This window comes from Notolabrus celidotus, chromosome 14, assembly GCF_009762535.1.
Source record: "Notolabrus celidotus isolate fNotCel1 chromosome 14, fNotCel1.pri, whole genome shotgun sequence".
Lineage (NCBI taxonomy): Eukaryota > Metazoa > Chordata > Actinopteri > Labriformes > Labridae > Notolabrus > Notolabrus celidotus.
This window is the reverse complement of record NC_048285.1, coordinates 3,636,665-3,656,101: the sequence shown is the minus strand read 5'-3', so window position 1 is coordinate 3,656,101 and position 19,437 is coordinate 3,636,665.

The window sequence follows — 19,437 nt, the reverse complement described above, 5'->3', positions numbered from 1 at the left end:
ATTTTTAGTCATCTTTAAGTCTAGAGTTCTTTCTTTTATGTGAAATGATGTAGTAATTAGATCAGATATTGCTTTGATCTGATGACAGGACATGAAACAGTCACAAGAACTGAGCCTTTACATTTAGTGTTTTGCATAGAAGACCATTTTCTTGTAGTTGTGGGCTGCACAACATTTTAAACTAATGTGATGATTTTTCTTTTTTCTTTACACACTGATTTATTTTGGATGTGAGGACTGTCATATACGAGGATTGGTCCTCTGTCCTCTGGTCCTCTATGATGAAGCTTTGATTTGCTAAAGTAAGACAATGCTTTCTGTTTGGACTGTTGAGGCAGGATTTGTATGTCTAGTATAGAGCAAATACAGCCGTACATTTTTACAAAACCTCTGAACTTTCCTAGGGTGCTTTTATGTATCTATTTATTAAATAATCATTATGTGTGCCTGTAACATGAAAGCCATCAGGAGGATTATAGCCACATCAAAGAATAGAACAAATTAGACATTTTAAGAATAAAGGAGTTAAAGCTGGGGTTGGTGATCAGATTTAGATACACTTTTTGTTATACTGGTTAAAATGATCTTTATGTCCTGATGGTAATCAATACATAATGTGTTCTTAAAAAAGAAGGAAGAAAAGCTGCTATCTACAGCCGGAGTAAACCTGGGAAAACACCAACCAATCAGCCTTTTTTGGGTCCCAAAATTTTAAACCAATCAAATCCCATCCTGCCGTTCTGCCCGCCTCCTGCTCGTACATTTCCCCAGCCTGCACTCCGAGTCCCCATCTCCTGCCTCTGCTTCCCCTGACTCTATTTACTGCCCCTCTCGCTCGACCTCGGGCCTGTCCCCTCTGACCTGATGAGGTGCTTTGCTCAGGACTGTAGTCCGGATCAGAGTCTAAAAAGCTCTCACCACGGGGCTCTGACAAGCAAAAGAATGAAGGACATTTACTAAGTCCTACAGAAATGTAGATGTTTAGTGTCCGTCCGGACGCTGAAGGGATGACGAGCCGATTCGTGAACACATTGATCTTTAATAACCGGTCACTGTCAGCCGTTACCACGGCAACCAACAAAGCAACAATCAATGTTTGAATGAATGAAAAACTTCTCCTCTTGTCTCTCCTCTCTCCAGCTCACACACTCTACACCTCTCCTGATGCCTTCACTGACTGTCAACACTGTAGGAATTAAGAACATCTACACTGAACAGGTTTAACAAACAGTAGAGTTGTTACAGTATTATATATGTGTTATAACTTTTCTCCTGATATCGTGTCACCAGTACAACTGGATAATGCTAGAATGACAGTTGTGAGTACTAACAGCAGCCATGTTTGTTTGTGTTTTTAACTTTCACTATGAGAATGTTTTGGTGAGGACCGGTTTTGAATCAGTCACCATCATATGGTTGCAAGTCAGCGGCGCTCGTGCATGTGAGCGAGGGGGGCGTCGTTTTGGAGGAGCTCTGAGGGAGGAGGGGAGGGGTTAAATGGAGTCCTGAGGAAATGCTACATTCAAATTCATGCTAGTTTTCCGAGAATACCAACCCCAGCTTTAATTTGTGAGATTAGGGTCGTAACTTTGAGATCAAAGTCATATATTTCCGAGCGCAAAGTTGTAAAATGATGCAAAAGAAGTCTTGATTTCAGGCTTTGGTTATACCGTCTAAAATAACATGGGCAGTGATATTAGAGGACCAGCCACCTGCCTGCACTAAAATAAAGAACGTGGTTGATCTTTTGAAGTTAAACTCAACAGCTGAGGACAAACTGCGGTTGCAGAATCGTGCACAGCCTGCCTATTAGTCTGCCTTTCTTCAGGACAGACCTGTGTTTCTTTTTTATTAATATTCAGAGTTCTGATTCTTTTTATTTATACTTTTTATTTAATAGTTTTAAAATAAAGAAAGTAGAGGGAAAATACTCAAGACAAAACAAAGACATAACAGCATGTCAGCATTATCATGGATGAGTTTGCTTAGAATTTGTATTCGACTTCCTTCTGTAAATAAACAATTCATTTTTAACTCGTCCATGAATATAGGATTTGATAACTTATGCAGAAACCAATTTAAAATCAAACGTACCAAGTGAAAGAGCTACAACAACGACAAGAATACAAATAAAAATAAGGAAAGTGAAAGCGTTGAACAAATTTAATCTGATTTTATTAGGCCTGGAAATGTATTTAATATATAGTTCTGATTCTTATAACAAGATTGAGTATTACATTTTTGTAATCAGACTTATAATAAAATACATAATGATCCCCATTCCTTATTCCAGGTCAGGCTGCTGAAGGCTGCACTTCTGATCCACCCCTAGGAATAATAAAGTCTAACCATGGACCACAATAACTACTTCTTCCTCATAAATTCATGATTTTAATGTAATAAATGTACAACTGTAATCTGATAATCTCATTATTTTTTGTGAGGTAGCCCTTACACTCTGTCGTTCTTGAGTAGAGCTTGTGATAACAAAGAAGAGCCAGGTTTGTGATGATGTTTAGGAGTGATGGAGAGGTAAACAAAGACCACATGTTCATCAAGAAGACCTGAGATTACATCCATCATGTGATCAAGAGTCTGAATTATTTCTCTGACCTCAGCTTGGTCAGGTAACTGTGTGACTTTAACTTCTTTGTAACTGTTTCTTTAAAGTCTCAGATTTTAAAAAGAGGCTGTCAAAGTTTAGATTACTGAACCCGAGAAAATAACACCTTAGAACAAACGCAGATGAATCGCCATTCATCTCTGATCGTACTCCTTCATACACACAGAAATGAAAACAAACAGATGCCGCCATCATTTAACCTCAGTATTTTTATCACCTTATCAACCCGAGAGAAAAACACCATCTGGGACTGATGAGTCAGTGTCGCCTCTTCATCTCTACTCTACTCACACCTGTTGCAAGGAGCGCTACACACACGCTCTACACACACAGAGAGGTGCTCTGATAAGGTCCAACCTTTCCTGTTAAATAAGAATAAATCTGCTCCTGTCAGAAGAGACAAACAGAGAGAAGAGGGGAGGGGGAGGGAAGCAGCTGTGTGCAGAGAGCATGGTGTGTCTGCAGGAGGGGGGGTCAGGTGATCACATTGAAGTAGTTTGTTAATGAATACTTCATAAGGTGAATTATTTAGTGCAACCAAAATGTGGGTGAAGGTTAAGCGGAAAGACTACCTGATGCATGCAATCGATTTCAAATAGTGAGGTAGGTTTTAGGAGCCACAAATAGGAAGTAAAGGTGCATTTCAACCAAGAGTTCTGGGGTCCTTTTAGCCCCCAGGACTACTTTACCTGCGCCCCCATTGTTGTCTGCGTTTTGACCGCGGGCTGAAGTCCCTGGTAGATTGTGTAAATCAGGCCAGTGACGAATGGAGAAAAAAAAGTAAATGCACTACACCACCAGACCAGTAGAAAGCAGTAAAACAAAGAAGAATGCCATTCATCACAGATGACACCATAGAAGCAGACGGACAGGCATGTTTCATTATGATCAACACAACAGTTAGCCTGTTAGCATGAAGAGACTCAGCTGGCACTGTTTTAGATGGTGCTATATTTCATCACAGATGGATTCACTGAATCAACACGTGAGAGGAGATAAGCGCGAGTAGCAAAGACGTTTCAACACGGCTTTAAAATTCTTTTGAACTCAAAAAGCCGTGGCAGAGATCGACCGGTGTTTTGGTTAAAACAGCGACCCTGTTAACTGGAGACTTTCAGCCGGATGCATCCCTCATAAACGTCTTTAGACCATCATTAAATATCTGATGAGGATATTTTGAAATCTTAATAAAAACTAAACTAGTTTGCATTCCCAGGAACTCCCTCTGTGTTTCAACAGCTGTGTAAACTCCACAAACACTGACACGTTCAGCTGAAGGTCACCAGTTTACAGGGTCACTTTTAAAACCGGAACACCGGGAGAGACGCATTCACGGTGGGCTGAGAGAAGACTACTGTTACAAGCTGCTAAATCAAGAGAATCACAGCTTCTTCTTTTGAAAAGTACACACACATACAAAAAAGAACGAACAAATAAAAACTAATGAAAGAAAGAGAAATCAAGTGAATCACAGATGTGTGTGATGTTATTGTGGACGGAGGGAGGAATAAAAACACTGCAGTTAATCTACCAATCAGACACGTTCAGCATTGCAGGCCCTGCCCCCCGAAAGTCCAGGGACCTTTGAAAAGTACGACCCCCCTAGCAGGGGCTTTTTAGGGAGGAGATTAACTACCACTGAACTAAATTTAGACCCTGGGTCCACCGGTCGAAACGCACGTAGTTCAAGGGTAAAGTTCCTCCAGTAGAAAAACATCTTAAGGTTTGACAACATCTTGGTTTGTGTTGGAGCCCTTAAGGCTGCCGGGGATCATTTGTGCTACCACTTTTAAATTTGTCATTAAGAAGGAGTTTATATCTCAAATGTATGTGTCTACTGTTCTGCATACACCTCTGCTCCTCTGACACCAGATGATGAATGTGTTGGGAGGAGGAATCATTATGTCATTTTGAGCATGCAATAAGAAATACAGCAGACGAACATCAACCCACGACGCTGCAGGTGTGCCAGCGAAATGAGAAAACACTCAGTGATGAATCCAACATCTGATGGAGCTCATTATCCACCCACAGAGGCCAAGAAGTCTCTGTGACTCTGCAGGATTTCAGAAACGGCTCGTCACTGATTGTAGGTTTGAAGAGTGTTTAGTGCCGACCTCTGCTGATCGGATCACTGCTCGTGATCTCGGCCAGATTCATCTCCAGTTTTCCACAACAAACATAAATCAAATCATAAATCAGAGCGTCTCCTACGATGACCTGCATGAACGTCATCTTTAAGAATCAGTGAACCTCAGGAAGCTGGATGTAATCGTGTTGAAGCTTTCACAGTTTGAAAAGAAACATTAATAAATCTGATGAACAGACTTATTGATGAATGAGCGGCCCTGCATCCCTTTAAGTTGTCTCCCTGTTTTTCCTGTTAGGAAACTAAGAACATCATGGCTTCAACAGATGCAGGTTCAAAGAAATGCTGGTTGGATCGTTTTACTTTATTAAAAGCTTCCTTTCCTGAAGGTGGAAGCTGCTTCCGGCAGGTTTTGTAACCTGAAAATCGGGCCAAGATATTTCCCTTTCTTTTTATGGAGTACAACGACTCTGAGGAAAGACTGTCTGAAGGTTTGAGGGTTCAACCACAAAGTTTTAAAGCTGTCACATCCTGCTTTGAAATGCACGACCATGTAAGGGCGAGCATGCCACTCAATGCACAAGTCAAACTTAACAATCAGCCCTCCTAAAAATCTGCAGGTTTCAGGTGAAATCTCATGAGAAAATAAGATGGAAGGCTGCAGAGAGGGAAATATGAGTCAAAGTTACAGCAAACATCAGCAATCAGTCTCTTTCTGCACCTTTCTAACACTACTATCACCAGAATATCTCACATCTTGCTGCCTCCCAGCACACAATGGAAACAAGTCACATCACCAAACTGGGAAATGTATAGTAGGAAGTGAACCACCAAGGCTGCTGAGATTTCTGCTGGTGAAGCTGCAGAGGCCAAGCATCAGCTCAGCAGATACCAGAGATGATAGAAACAACTAGAGATGAGCTTCTCTACCAAACTCAGTAAAGACAAGGTCCAGACTGGACCACCTACATCAGGGGAGCACAAACCTTCTTGAACCAAGATCCACTTTCAGAGTCACCACCCTGCAGAGATCTAGCAGTCCAGTTGCAGCATTGCAAACACACACATGCACACATACACACAGCCACAGTCATAACTGATACTCCACCACAATATTTAATATAAAAGACAACAAACAGAACAAACTGAGAGAATAAACGTCCCTACCTTCAGGGGCCTCTGGCTCTGCAGCACAGATCCTCCACAGACACTTCTTTTAGACTTCTCTGTCCAGGAGGAGTGAGACTGGCAGGATAAGATGGTCCCTGGATCTTCATCTCTCACTTCTTGTGTTCATAATCCAGGAGGAAATAATTCCATATTTTACATTCAGTTGTTTTTGTGCTTTAAAGTGTAGCATGCTAACAGGCTACTGATTGACAACTACCACGCATGCCCGACAGGTGAACGTTACCTGCAGTGTGTGCCACAGAGCGACAAGCAGCCAATAGGAGAGCTGTGATGAGTTCAAGTCAGTCTGTTTTTTTCTGTGATGCATTCAAGTGTTTCTGACAGGACATGATTATAAGAGAGCAGACAGGAAACAATTAATACTACTACTTCTAACAACAATGACAACAACAACAACAACAACAATATAATAATAATAATGATTATAATTATAATTATAATCATTTTATTTATAGAGCACTTTTCATAAAACAAGTTACAAAGTTTAGCAAAATATAACAAGCATTGTTTTGTTTTTTTCCAACTTTATTTGTTGAAAATGTTCACCATTTTTGGACAGACAGTGTGACATACAACATAAGGTATAAAAAAGTAGAATAGACATCAGTTGGCACATCTGAATGTTAACACCCTTCCCCACCCGCCACCCATTACAAGGCCATTATAACAAGCATTTTTTTAAAATCACACAAGGCAAGATAAAGAAATAAAACATATTTTAAAAGACATAAAATTCCCCTAAAAGAACTATAAAGAATAATATTATTTTAAAATATATTTATTGGAACAGTTAAACTCAAATAAAAGAAAAAAAATTCAGAAAAAATCAGGAAAGGCTCCACGATAAAAGTATGTTTTAAGAAGGGATTGAAAAGAGATTACTGACCTCTGAATCCTATAATATTGTATCATATGGTTTCATATCATAACGCTTTGTATTGTTATGTATCCTATCCTATATTATAGTATCATATTGTGTCATACTTTGTTGCATTACATAGCATCATATAGTATTGTATCATGTATGATTTTTGCGTCACATCTAGGTTGGCCAATTTAATTGGTGCTCTCTTGCGTCAGGTTCACCATTATCACTGTTTTAATCATTTTTCCGTCAGATCCACAGTCATTAGGGGTGACCCCAAATAGTCGAATATTCGACGATTCATTCTAACGAGCCTTAGTCGACTGTCAATCTCATAGTAGAATATTTGCATATGAAACGTGGATCATTCCATTCAAACCATGGGGGTGCTCAATGTCTAATTTTACATTATTTTCCTGTTTCCCGTAAAAACAGCTCTTAAAGTGTTAAATCTCCTTAAAGTGGTAATTAAATCTCCCCTGGTAATTAAAGGTGGACTCTCCCATTTAGCAGGACCTGTGGAGCAGACGTACCTCAGCTGGTCTTTAAATCTTTCTATGTTCATGGCAGCTCAAAATGTCAGGAAATAAAACTTCAGTTGATCCTAAAAACTAGTGATGAAGATGAGGAGCAGCTTCATGAAGAGGGCTGTGAGATCAAGGATTACCGGACCACACAAAAACTGTACGGGGCCAAAAGAACCAGGAGGAATACCCAAAGCTGTCTGAAGCCTCAAAAACAATCCACAGCATCCCATCCACCTCCACACCATCAGAGAGGATATTCTCAAAGACAGGATTTACAGTCAACAAAGCAAGGAGTGCACTTCTGCCCATACACACGATGGTTTTCCTCACGTACAATTTGAAAAGACTCAAGCGGACAAAGACGCGATGAAAGACTGTTTTAAAAGGTTCTGTTCAGAGATTTAAAAACCCTTTAGCTGGTTCAGGTTTGATTATGAACATTATACAAATGTTTAGTCTTAAGTTGGACAGACTACCCTCTGCAGTGCTGCTCTCAGCTGTGTGAACACTGTTTAAATATCTCCTGAATCCTTATTCTATAACGGCGCGTTGTTCCATGTTTAATGGATGGTGGCCTTATTTGAGTTTTCTCTCCTTCGTCACCTCGTTGTTTTTGCAATATAGATTTAAAAAATCTAAGTTTTATACTTATAATATTCTGTTGACCCTTTTACTTTAAGCTACGAGTCTCTTAATTGTAAATGGTTACCCAGAGGAAAATTTTACTGCTCAAGGCTTTCTCTTCTAAGTCTCAGGAGACAAAATGGAGATTCTCACTTCAGCCTCATTCAAGTTTCAAATTGTTCTCATTCGGTTCTCATTTGTTTCTCCTAAAATTCACTAGGAGAAATAGTTGAGACCATGACATGAGCCTTATTTGAGACTTTAAAATTAGAGATCTCATTAATGGCTCATTTTCTTCTTTTTTTTTAAATATATTTTTGGCCTTTTTGCCTTTATTGGACAGGACAGCTGAAGAGAGACAGGAAATGTGGGGAGTAGTGAGTGGGGGGATGAGAATGAGAATTGTAAGTTTGTGGACAATTACATTGAAATCTTCATTTTGCAGGGCATTATAAATGTTCATGAAAAGATGAGCTCAGGCTCTTTCTTTGCTCCATCTGAGCTCAACTTGAGACACAAAAACTGAGTCTGACAAAAACAAATGGATGAGGTTAGATTGAGAGAGCTCCCTGATTCCTCCACCTGAGCTCAAAAGGAGTCACAACACTTGAGAAATACCTGAGAATCATTTCAGATTGAGACCAGATCTCCTTTTGAACAGGAAGGGATACTAAGCTGAGACGTTTTACAATTTTTTTCTGGGGGCAAGAATGAGAAACAGGAGCTATACTGTCATTTAGCTTTCAAACAGATCTCATTGTTGTCTAGGAGACATAAATGAAACACTTTTGAGATCTCCTCTCTAAATTTATTTTCCTATGGGTATGTGTAATATTGTCATGTGGTCACCATCATGCAGACTTTGGGTCAATAAGGAAAAACAACTAACATTCCACTATTCATCGACTATGGGCAAAATCTGATGAATCAGATTCAACTAAGCAAATCCTTAGTCGGGCTCACCCCTAACAGTCATTATTCTTTTTAATGTGTTCCGCATCATGCCTGTGTTGTATAATGTTTCCAAAGTGTTCACATCAGGTTACCTGTCGTCATTTTTTAAAATGTTTTTCATGCAGGTCTGCGGTCCTCGTATTGTCTTATATCGTATTGTACCTTATTGTATTAAAATATAAAGTACCTTCATTTATAGAATCACTCTGTATCATGTCTTATTGTTTGGTACCACATCATATCATCTTATCATACAAAAAGTCAAATAATCTGACTCATCTGCTTCAAACCTTTAAGAGCTGTGACTCACATCCTAAAAGTTTAAAGAACAAGTTCACTCCTTCACTGTAACAGTCACATTGTTATCATCATCATCATCATCATCATCACAGCAGCAGCTGCCGCTTATTCCTCCAAAGGACAAGAGGAGATGAAGTGAATCTCCTCGTGTTCAGAGTAAAACAGACGCTGAGAGAACAAAAATGTTTTGCATAAATCACTTTCACAGAGACGAGAGGACAGAGGTCTCTAAAACTCCTCTTCTATCAGTGGTTATGAAAGAGGGATGAAAACAACCGCAGCCTTCTCCTCTTTGCCTCCCACTGTGGGCTGAAAGGTAAATAGATGGAGAGGCAGATTGTTAGTAGAGCTGGTGGTCTGGTCTTTCTCCACAGCCTGTCTCTCACTATCTAATCTGCACCTTTTAAATTGGGTCTTCGACATGTTCCTTCCATTCCCCTTTGAATGATTAGATCTCCGAGAGCAGCTGAGGCCTGACGGATGGTTTACGAATGCAGGCTGAAAGTGGAGGGCTTCTGGTAATGAGAGAGAGAGAGGGAAGAGGGAGAGATGGAGAAGTAATCCAGGAAAATGAAGGTAGAGAACAGGCAGACGTAAAAAGTTTAAAACCTCTTTAAAAGAAGTTTCTCTGTCTTTGCTGATGACCCTGATCTCTCTAAGAACTAGTGATGGAGATCCTGAGACTGATATATGCTTACATCCGTCTCATAATCAGCAGCTTGTGTTACAAAGTTGTTGTAAGGCTTTAGGCTATTTTTTAAAGATGCATAAATAACCATCTTTCAATCGATACTCATTGTCAGATAAAAGGTAGAGTCAGAAAACTCTCGTCCACCCTGCAGGGATTCTATTTCACATAACAACCTGCTCCCTTACATCTGAAACTAAAGACGGCACATCGAAGGCATGCTGCTCCAGGATTACGGCTCGGAGCGTTCGCAGCCTTGTTAGTCTGGATCAGTGAGAGTATTACTGCTGAACAGATCCGCCTCATGCCTTTGGTTCTAGACTCTGCAGCTGACACAGACTAACACCGTCCTCTGTTCAAAGACCTCAGATCTGCTTTTATAGAACAAACTGTTTTCACTGGTACTCTCTAATGTGCTATAAGCTCAAAACAAAGTCCTCGTGTGATTTACAGCTAAAATAAATAAACCATAGTGAATTTTTCAATCCTCACTCTTAAGATTGATTAAATAAAGATTTTAACTTGCAGGAAGAAATGGAGGACGGTTAAACCTCCAGGGCTAAAAAAACAAAAGTGCAGTTCCTCAAATGTCCACTTGAGGCTGACCCCAAAAGTGAGTGATTCCCTTTAAATGATATACACCCACTACTTACATACATAGCTAACACATACATTAAATTAAACACCAAGAATGTGGTAGGTTCCGTAACCTACCACACGCCTGTTGCTACGGGCCATTCAGTCTCTGTATTGTCGGAGCCAGAGTCTGGTTCGCATTGCTGGCAGTAAGTCGAATTCGTTCCCGGTGGGGGTTGGACTCCGCCAGGGCTGCCCTTTGTCACCGGTTCTGTTCATAACTTTTCATTGACTCGTAACTCTTCAGAGACGACACCTGCAGGTATCTTTGTCATTTGTTTACCTACTTCCTGCTGCTCCAACAGCATGTTGCAATGTTACAATGTTACAATGTTACAATGTTACAATGTTACAATGTCATTTAGCAGACGCTTTTATCCAAAGCGACGTACATACGAGAACAAGAACAACACAAGCAAAGATCTAGACAAGAGGAAACAAGATCAGTACGAGTAACAAAGTGCTTCAAGTCCATTTGGGTGCAGGTACTGCCAAGCAGTGTAAAGGCAATGCACAAAAATAAGTAAGGATTTTTATTTTTTTTTTATTTTTCAAAATCTACAATGAAGCAACCAAACAATTTAAGACCTTCAATTATCATCATCAACAATTAACATCACCACAATAATGACCAAAGTACCAAGTGCTGGGTCACTCAAGACCTGAACACAGATTCCCAGAGTAGAGCAGGACAGTGTGAGTCAACTGTAGCTGGAAGACATGATCTGCCACTGGGGACAACAGTGGAGAACAGTCTAGCTAAGTGCATAGTGCTTCTTAAAGAGCTGGGTCTTTAGCTGTCTTTTGAAAGTAGAGAGGGACTCTGCAGATCGAATGGAGTTGGCCAATTCATTCCACTATTTAGGGGCAACAGAAGAGAAGAGTCCAGCTAGTGATTTTGAGGCCTTGTGTGCTGGAAGCACTAGGCACTTTTCAGAGGCGGGCAAGAAGGGCAGTAGACCTGGATGAGGGGTTCCAGGTAAACTGGAGCGGTTTTGGTGGCTGCTTTGTAAGTCATGATTAGAGTTTTGTATCTGATGCGAGCTGCAACTGGAAGCCAGTGTAGCGAAATGAGCAGGGGAGTGACATGAGCTGTCTTAGGCTGGTTGAAGACCAGACGTGCTGCTGCGTTCTGGATCCTTTGCAGAGGTTTAACTGTGAATGCAGGGAGGCCTGCCAGTAGAGACTTGCAGTAGACATTACAAAAAAAGCATGTGTGCAAACTGCATCCAAAATGTTCTGTAAAAGTGTTTCCAGCCTGATGAATAAATCAATCTGAATTTGCCTCATGCATAGTGTAATGTATACGCTTGGTATCCACGTGTTTTCCAACCTCGTCCTCCACTTCAGCTCCAGCCTCTTGTCAAAAATTGGTCACTTCTACTGCAGGAAGCCTAAAATATCAATGTCAAAATCTCAGAATTTAAAGCTCTTATCAGCAACCTTCACACCAGTGAGTGAAGTCACAGAGGCTTCATCCACTTCTTTGATAAACTCAACACTAATGAGCATTAAAGAAAGCAGAGAGAAGGCATGCTACTGAAGGATTATATCACTTACATCAAGTCCTAATCAGATGAATTCACATCAGTCAAAGAGCCAGATTAACTCAATCCCTCTCTGTACACGGCAGCTGACACAGACTAACACCACGACGCGTTCAAAGACCTCTAATCTGAAATTAAAGACTCATTATTATTTCTACTGGAACATTTTGTTTAGTTGCAACAAAGTCTTTGTGTGATCCAGGGAACAAACAATAACACACCACACTATGTATTTCTATTGTTTATGTATAGGGACAAAGAGATTTAAGCTTTCACTAGATGATGTTTAAGAGCAGAGGACATCCATGAGATATGACAACAGCGGATTTGGCAAACTGAACAGAGGATTTGTAGGAATCTGTGGTTGTGTTTCTGACACTAGTTGAATGTAGTCCAATGTTCACTTTCCTTTTTACTCTAATTTGTACTCTGACTCCTGATAACTATGGGTTAACCAGGTCTGGACATCCTGGACCAAATTCAAACCACTTTACAACTGGTTAAATTATAGTAACCACATCAACATGTCTGAAAACACCTTTTCAGTTTATCATTTTTAAATATTGTTCAATTAGGAGCTGAAGGAGGATGGAGGTGATCATTGTAAGAGGATTTCTTCAAGGTAGTATCCCAGCAGAAGTTGAAATCTGGTCTCTGAGTGTTTTATTTTTAATTTACAATCTTATCTAAGGTTCATTCTGGGCTGTGTCAGGTTAACAAATAGCTTATAAGAGCAGTTTTAAACACTCTCCACAGAAGAACAGAAAGAAGAATATGCATGCTCGGGCACTCAGGCTGTGCCGCTCTTGGATGACTTTTAGATCTTAACCAATCTGAAGACAGTTGTGACTGACTTTTAAAATGACTAACCTCTGCACAAATACACTGTATGATCCCTTAAGACAGCTAGACCACACACTTCATGTTTTTGGTAAAGATTTCACAGACACGAGATCTCACCAAAACTTGCATGGTCACATGTGATTTAAGAGACAAGCATGGAGGATGATTAACATCTGGTCAGTACTCCTTAAGTTGCATGGCTACTTAAGGAGTTCACTCATGAGTGAATGTGTGATGAATCTCGTGATGGGAGCACATGTCTTGATTAAATCTGGTCCAAATATAAACATATGATAAACATTTTTAAGTACATGGTGAAAAATGTTCACTTTTGAACGTCAAAGTTGTTTTTGCAGTTCAACAGAAAAATGGGTTAAGTAACTTATTCTTGGTGTAAAATTTGCATGTTTGGACACAAAAATAAACTCTCACTAGTCCAAACTTGCTGCAGGATCCTCTCAGGTGGTGACCTGTAGAGAGCCTCTCATACACCTGTGCTTTAATAACACTTCATCTTTACTACACTCCTCTTTATTGACACGTTTGGCTTCATGTTTCTGTCACTCCTTGTTGAAAAAGAACAACATCTTCTTCTCCTGACAGTCTCGTGTAAAGGATGAGAATGAACACGTGTCCGATTGTTGATTTATTGTTGTTGAACTGTCTGACCCTCAGGGTTTCAGAGGCATCAGGTCAGATCCCTGCACGGCCTGGAGGTGGACTCGCTGTCCCTTAACCTCCTGTTCACCTCCTCTCTCAACCTTTCTCCACAATTAAGTGTTTTTCGGAAACGATAGTAACAGCCCCTGGAGGTGTGTGTCTTTGTGCGAGCATGTTTTTGTGACAGAGGACAAGGGAAATGAAGTGTGTGTTCCCTCGTCTCTGCAGATATCCCCTGTGATGAGCACTTTGTGTTCATCGAAAGTTCACCCAGCGTGCACGCAGGCGAAGTGCATGCTCCTCCTGCAGCTTCCATGATGATGTGTACGTCTGAGTGTGAAGGGTGTGTATCGGTCCCGTGTGTGAGGTTTCATTGCCTGCATTGTTTGGAGCTCTGTGAAACAGATAAATGTCACATTCAGACTTCTCCTGGCAGCAACAATGTTATATTTCCTCTCCTCTTCAGGAAATCAGCAGCTCTGGGAACAAAGAGAAGTCTGTTGGTGTGATGGAGGCAAACAGAGAGTCCTGCTGCGGGGACAGCTGCACATTCAGCGTTACATCTGATACAGGCACAGTAAGAGGAGACGAGCAGGAGAGGGCATTTCATGAGGGAATGAAGGCATCATGAGGACCAACAGCTGACCTGACTGTGCAAATTGCAAAAACACAAACATTCACAAACAACGTTTCTTTGCAGTTTGTCATGTTTGCTCTGGATTCTCATTGAAACAGCAGAAAACTCAGAGGTGTGTGAGAGACTCTTAAAGGGTCCTATGATCTTAAAACACTCGTGCAATGCTCTGGAACCAGCAGCACATGGTGAAGCATCTTAAAGGCCTCTTTTCGACCTCACTGTCACGGCCAAATTCCACCAGATCCCTCTCCGATCCATCACAGCACCGGATCTGATAGGTTTCTATTCTAGTCAATGTGTTAACTTCCACTGGATCCGCTCCATTGCGTTCCAGCTGCGTCTCTGATCCGGCTGTGTCTCTGATCCAGCAGGTCGGAGCAACCGGTGGGACAGACAAGAGAGCTGTTTTATAACCCGCTGAAGTCTCCTCACAGGAGCTTTAAACGTGGAACTTTTCAGCCTTTGAGGAAAAACAACTTAATTATTTTTTCCTAGAAATTAAAATAAAATCATGACTCATCTTGTTGGCGGGGGATGCGAGCAGCCAGGATGTCATTGTTTGCTCTCACCATGAGCTCACTGTCTGTAACACGGCTCACAGACAGACCTGTTAAACTCTCCGTTAACAGAGTTTGGTGGTTTGACAAACGCAGGCGGATTCCTCGTCTCTCTCTGAAACAACAACAATCACAGAGGCGGGGACGCTCGTTAGACAGATGAGGAGGAGGAGGAGGAGGAGGAGGAGGAGGAGGAGGAGGAGGAGGAGGAGGAGGAGAAGGAGGGCTCTGGTTACTTGTAAAGCTGTGGGAGTTGTTTTGACGGCTCAGCGGTTTAGCTGCATTGCGACAGCGAGGTGGAGAAGAGATGGTTACCACCAAACAACCAGCTGGACCGAGACTGAACTCCTCCAGCTGCTGATGAAGCTCATCTCTTCTTCTCTTGTTTTTCCTCCTCCAGACTGACGAGAGGTCATAATTGATTTCCTACCACGCCTGTCTGTTGCTGTTTCACTCTTCACACAGTGAAGAGTCTTTACGACTCTTACAAATGTGCTGATATCTTTAAAAACTTCCTCATCACACATCTTCATCCCAGTGTTCCCGCTTTAAGTGCATCCACTTTATTCTTTATCCAACCTGTTCTACTAAAGGTTCCTCTGAGCCTGCACAGACACCTGAGATTCTCCTCTCAGCCTCAGCCTCATCCTCTCCTCCTCCTCTCCTCTCCTCTCCTCCTTCTCTCCTCTCCTCTCCTCCTTCTGTCTCCTCTCCTCCCCTCTCCTCCCCTCTCCTCCCCTCTCCTCCCCTCTCCTCCCCTCTCCTCCCCTCTCCTCCTTCTGTCTCCTCTCCTCCTTATCTCCTCCCCTCTCCTCTCCTCTCCTCTCCTCTCCTCTCCTCTCCTCCTTCTGTCTCCTCTCCTCCCCTCTCCTCCCCTCCCCTCTCCTCCCCTCTCCTCCCCTCTCCTCTCCTCTCCTCTCCTCTCCTCTCCTCTCCTCTCCTCTCCTCTCCTCTCCTCTCCTCTCCTCCTTCTCTCCTCTCCTCCTTCTGTCTCCTCTCCTCCCCTCTCCTCCCCTCTCCTCCCCTCTCCTCCCCTCTCCTCCCCTCTCCTCCCCTCTCCTCCTTCTGTCTCCTCTCCTCCTTCTCTCCTCCCCTCTCCTCTCCTCTCCTCTCCTCTCCTCTCCTCTCCTCTCCTCTCCTCTCCTCTCCTCTCCTCTCCTCCCCTCTCCTCTCCTCTCCTCTCCTCTCCTCTCCTCTCCTCTCCTCTCCTCTCCTCTCCTCTCCTCTCCTCTCCTCTCCTCTGGTAACAGGTGGATCTCTGTTAGTTGAAAATGCAGCGCCCCCTTGTGGTCGCTGAAGAGGCTGACTTTATGTCATCAGTTTGGTTATGTTGCCACCCACAGGTGAAGGTTGACAAATGTCACAAGCTTCATGAGGTTCTTCAAATCCTCAGGTGGTAAAGAGGATAGATTCGGTGAAATATTTTGTATGAGAGATTAAAATTAAACACTTAAGCAAAAACATAATGATGCACCATAAAGCATTCTGGGACTTGTAGTTTTTATGTATAACTTTTTATGTTTGTCTCCTCTGTTGTCATCTTTTAGAGCTGCACTGGAATATTCCCAATTAAATGTATATGTATCTTTAAGTAAGAAACATCTCAAAATGAGATATTTAAGAAGATTCAGTAATAACTATTGAAATAAAACTCTTTAAATATTTCTCACATGCAGTTGAACTTCGATTCTCTCTTATTTGAATCAGCTTCAGAATATTTTGAACCTTGAGAAGCTCGTCTTGGACACATTAATAGTGATCCATGGTTAATTTTGATAACATTTTGTTGATTTCAAACTTTTTCATGTTATTTTTTTTGTCTGAAACTGTAATTTTCTTGCTGCCTGTTTTAAAAAAGTTGAATAAAAAGTGATTTTAAATATCTGTAAGATTAAACTCCTAGTTTGTTTATGTTTTAAATGAAAATTAAATTAATTCTCATCATATTTTTTTCAAATAACAACCTTTTAGACATTTCTAAGCTGATGCAACACAACTGAAATTTCTTTATGTTTGAAAGTTGCACTACAGTCACTTTGCACCACTAGAGGGCACTGTAGTGCAGCACTGAGACACTGAGGTGGACCTTTAACACCTGAGGAGTGTATTTAATTGCATTATTTGCCTGAAAAATACATAATATATGTATTTTAAACATGAAGATGCTTCATGAGCTGCATTTTTATTCTACAGCAGCTTCAGAACGAGGGGGATTTGGAGACAGAACGAGCATTAGTCTGGAAAATCCTGACTTATTGCTGAACTCATTTGTTTTTTCTAATTAAAGCACAGAAAATGTCATGTTTCTTCTCATTTGGCTGTCAACATTGATCTCTCTGAGCTGTGAGTCTGACTGATTTTAAAATAAGACCACACTCAGTCCGTCTGTTTTCTCTCTGATCAACGGAACATCTCTTTCTGTTTTTATGTGTTTATATATTTGAGTAACTCCAAATGATCACTAACGCTCTAATGGAATAAAGATGAGCTCCATTTAAAAAAAACAGACGTCCATAAAAAAGAGCCGAAACTATCAGACGATTTAAAAAAAACAACTTTTTTGTCCTGGGTTTTGTCCTTTAAAGGGCCGTCTGCTCAAACATGTATGTCCTCATAGCTGCAGGCCCGTGTGATTTTGTGTGTGTGTGTATGTGTGTATGTGTGTGTGTGTGTGTGTGTGTGTGTGTGTGTGTGTGTGTGTGTGTGTGTGTGTGTGTGTGTGTGTCTGCATTTTATTATGTAAGACAGAAAAGAAAACAAGAATCTGACAGGGAACAGTACCGTGAGCCTCCAGTAAACGACCAGAGACTGTGGAGTGTCAACAGGGGTGGAGAATGTGTGTGTGTGTGTGTGTGTGTGTGTGTGTGTGTGTGTGTGTGTGTGTGTGTGTGTGTGTGTGTGTGTGTGTGTGTGTGTGTGTGTGTGTGGATTGCATAACCAGTGGAGGATGGAGAACATGTGGTTTCTATGTAAATCAGATGCAACTTGCTTTTAGTTTAATTTACTCCCTGAAACCCTGAAGTCTGCTCTTCGCTGCTCGTCAGGTGGGCGTGAGCAGGAATGCCTCGGCCGTGACAAACTGATGATGATGATGATGAAGACGCAGCTCCTTCAATTTTCAAGGTGTCACATCAACAGGTGTAGATCATTGACTGTATGTAGAGATGGATGACGCGTGTCCATCATCTTGTGTCGTACAAAAGTGAAGCCAAACAGCTCTCCACTTGAGTCTGTGTGGACTTCTGTTGACCATAGCAAACGTTTAACTCACCAAGAAATGTTGTCGCTCCCTCGGGTGAGTCCAGTCCTCAGGTGGGTCCAGTCCAGTCCTCAGGTGGGTCCAGTCCTCAGCGTCACAGATTCTTGTGTAGGTTTGAAGCAGAATCTCACGGTTATGGAAAGTTGAACGACTCTTGTGTTAAGGCCAAATTCCACCAGGTGCATGTCCAATCCGTCTCTGATCCATTACAGCACCGGATCTGATAGGTTTCTATTCTAGTCAATGTGTTAACTTCCACTGGATCCGCTGCATTGCGTTCCGGCTGCGTCTCTGATCCGGCAGGTCGGAGTCCTCTGGATCAGATACACAAGACTTCTACTTTTGCCAGATGCCGGAGCACAATGTATCAATCTCAACAGAGCAGATGGAGCGGGACAGGAAGTCAGGCACCAAAACAACATGAAAACATCTGGTTAATTTTCAGAATAAAACACTCTGTGTTATCACCAGATCGTATTTCACTTAACTACAACAACAAACCAAAGTCATGATGAGCGGAGCCAGGCCTGGAGTCAACAGGTCAGAGGTTTTCAGAGGACCAGAAAGACAACATGGATGAGGAGAGGAGGAGGAGGAGAATCCTTGATTCAGTGATTACAGTGGGGAAACCTCAGTCACATGACTCCAGCTGTCCGGCGGTCCTGCTTCGTGCTGCGTTCGGAAAACACAACCTGTGGGTGTTGACGGACGAGAGAGCACGGAGCCGGACCGCAGCGGATCGGAGAAGGACCGGACACGGATCTGGTGGAAGTCCTGTGTCAGTGGTTGACACGGTTGTCAATCATGGCGTTATACATCTTTATAAAGCATCAAATAACAATCAAAACTGGCATTAACAGTGTGAATGTGCAGACTGCAGGACTCTGGGAGACTTAGTTGCAGCTGACATTGATTTAATCCAGAACAAACACTTTCAATGTTTTTGTTAGACCCTAAGAATCCAAAGTAAAAGGTGATTTTAAGTCGGTTTGTGAATATTTGCAACCCTGAAGTCCAAAATAAACCGATGTTTCTCGCAAAGGTCAACCTCTGAAACCCAAGAATCCCTTGTCTGTGTCGTCTGCACGCCCTTGTACCATCTCAGATTTCCTCACAGCTCTCTGAGAGGAACAAAGGAAGCTAACAGGGATGATTTCTCTCCATGGTGACTCACATGTTCTCTGGAATATGTGTCCCACAGCAGCAGGAGATTACAGCCCACCTTTCCCCACTCCTCCCTGGTGGAGCAGTTGCTGTGGCGACACAGAGGGTTGCTCTGGTCATCTGTGTCAGACCGAGGGAAGGGTAGCTTCTGTCAGTGACGAGGATGCAGAGGAAACTAAGAGGAACTCCTCAAGAGAGAGCCAGAAGGGATGTTAGTAGTTATAGTTTTATGAATCTGCAGTTTACAGACCGTCTAGAGGACGGCTCATACTC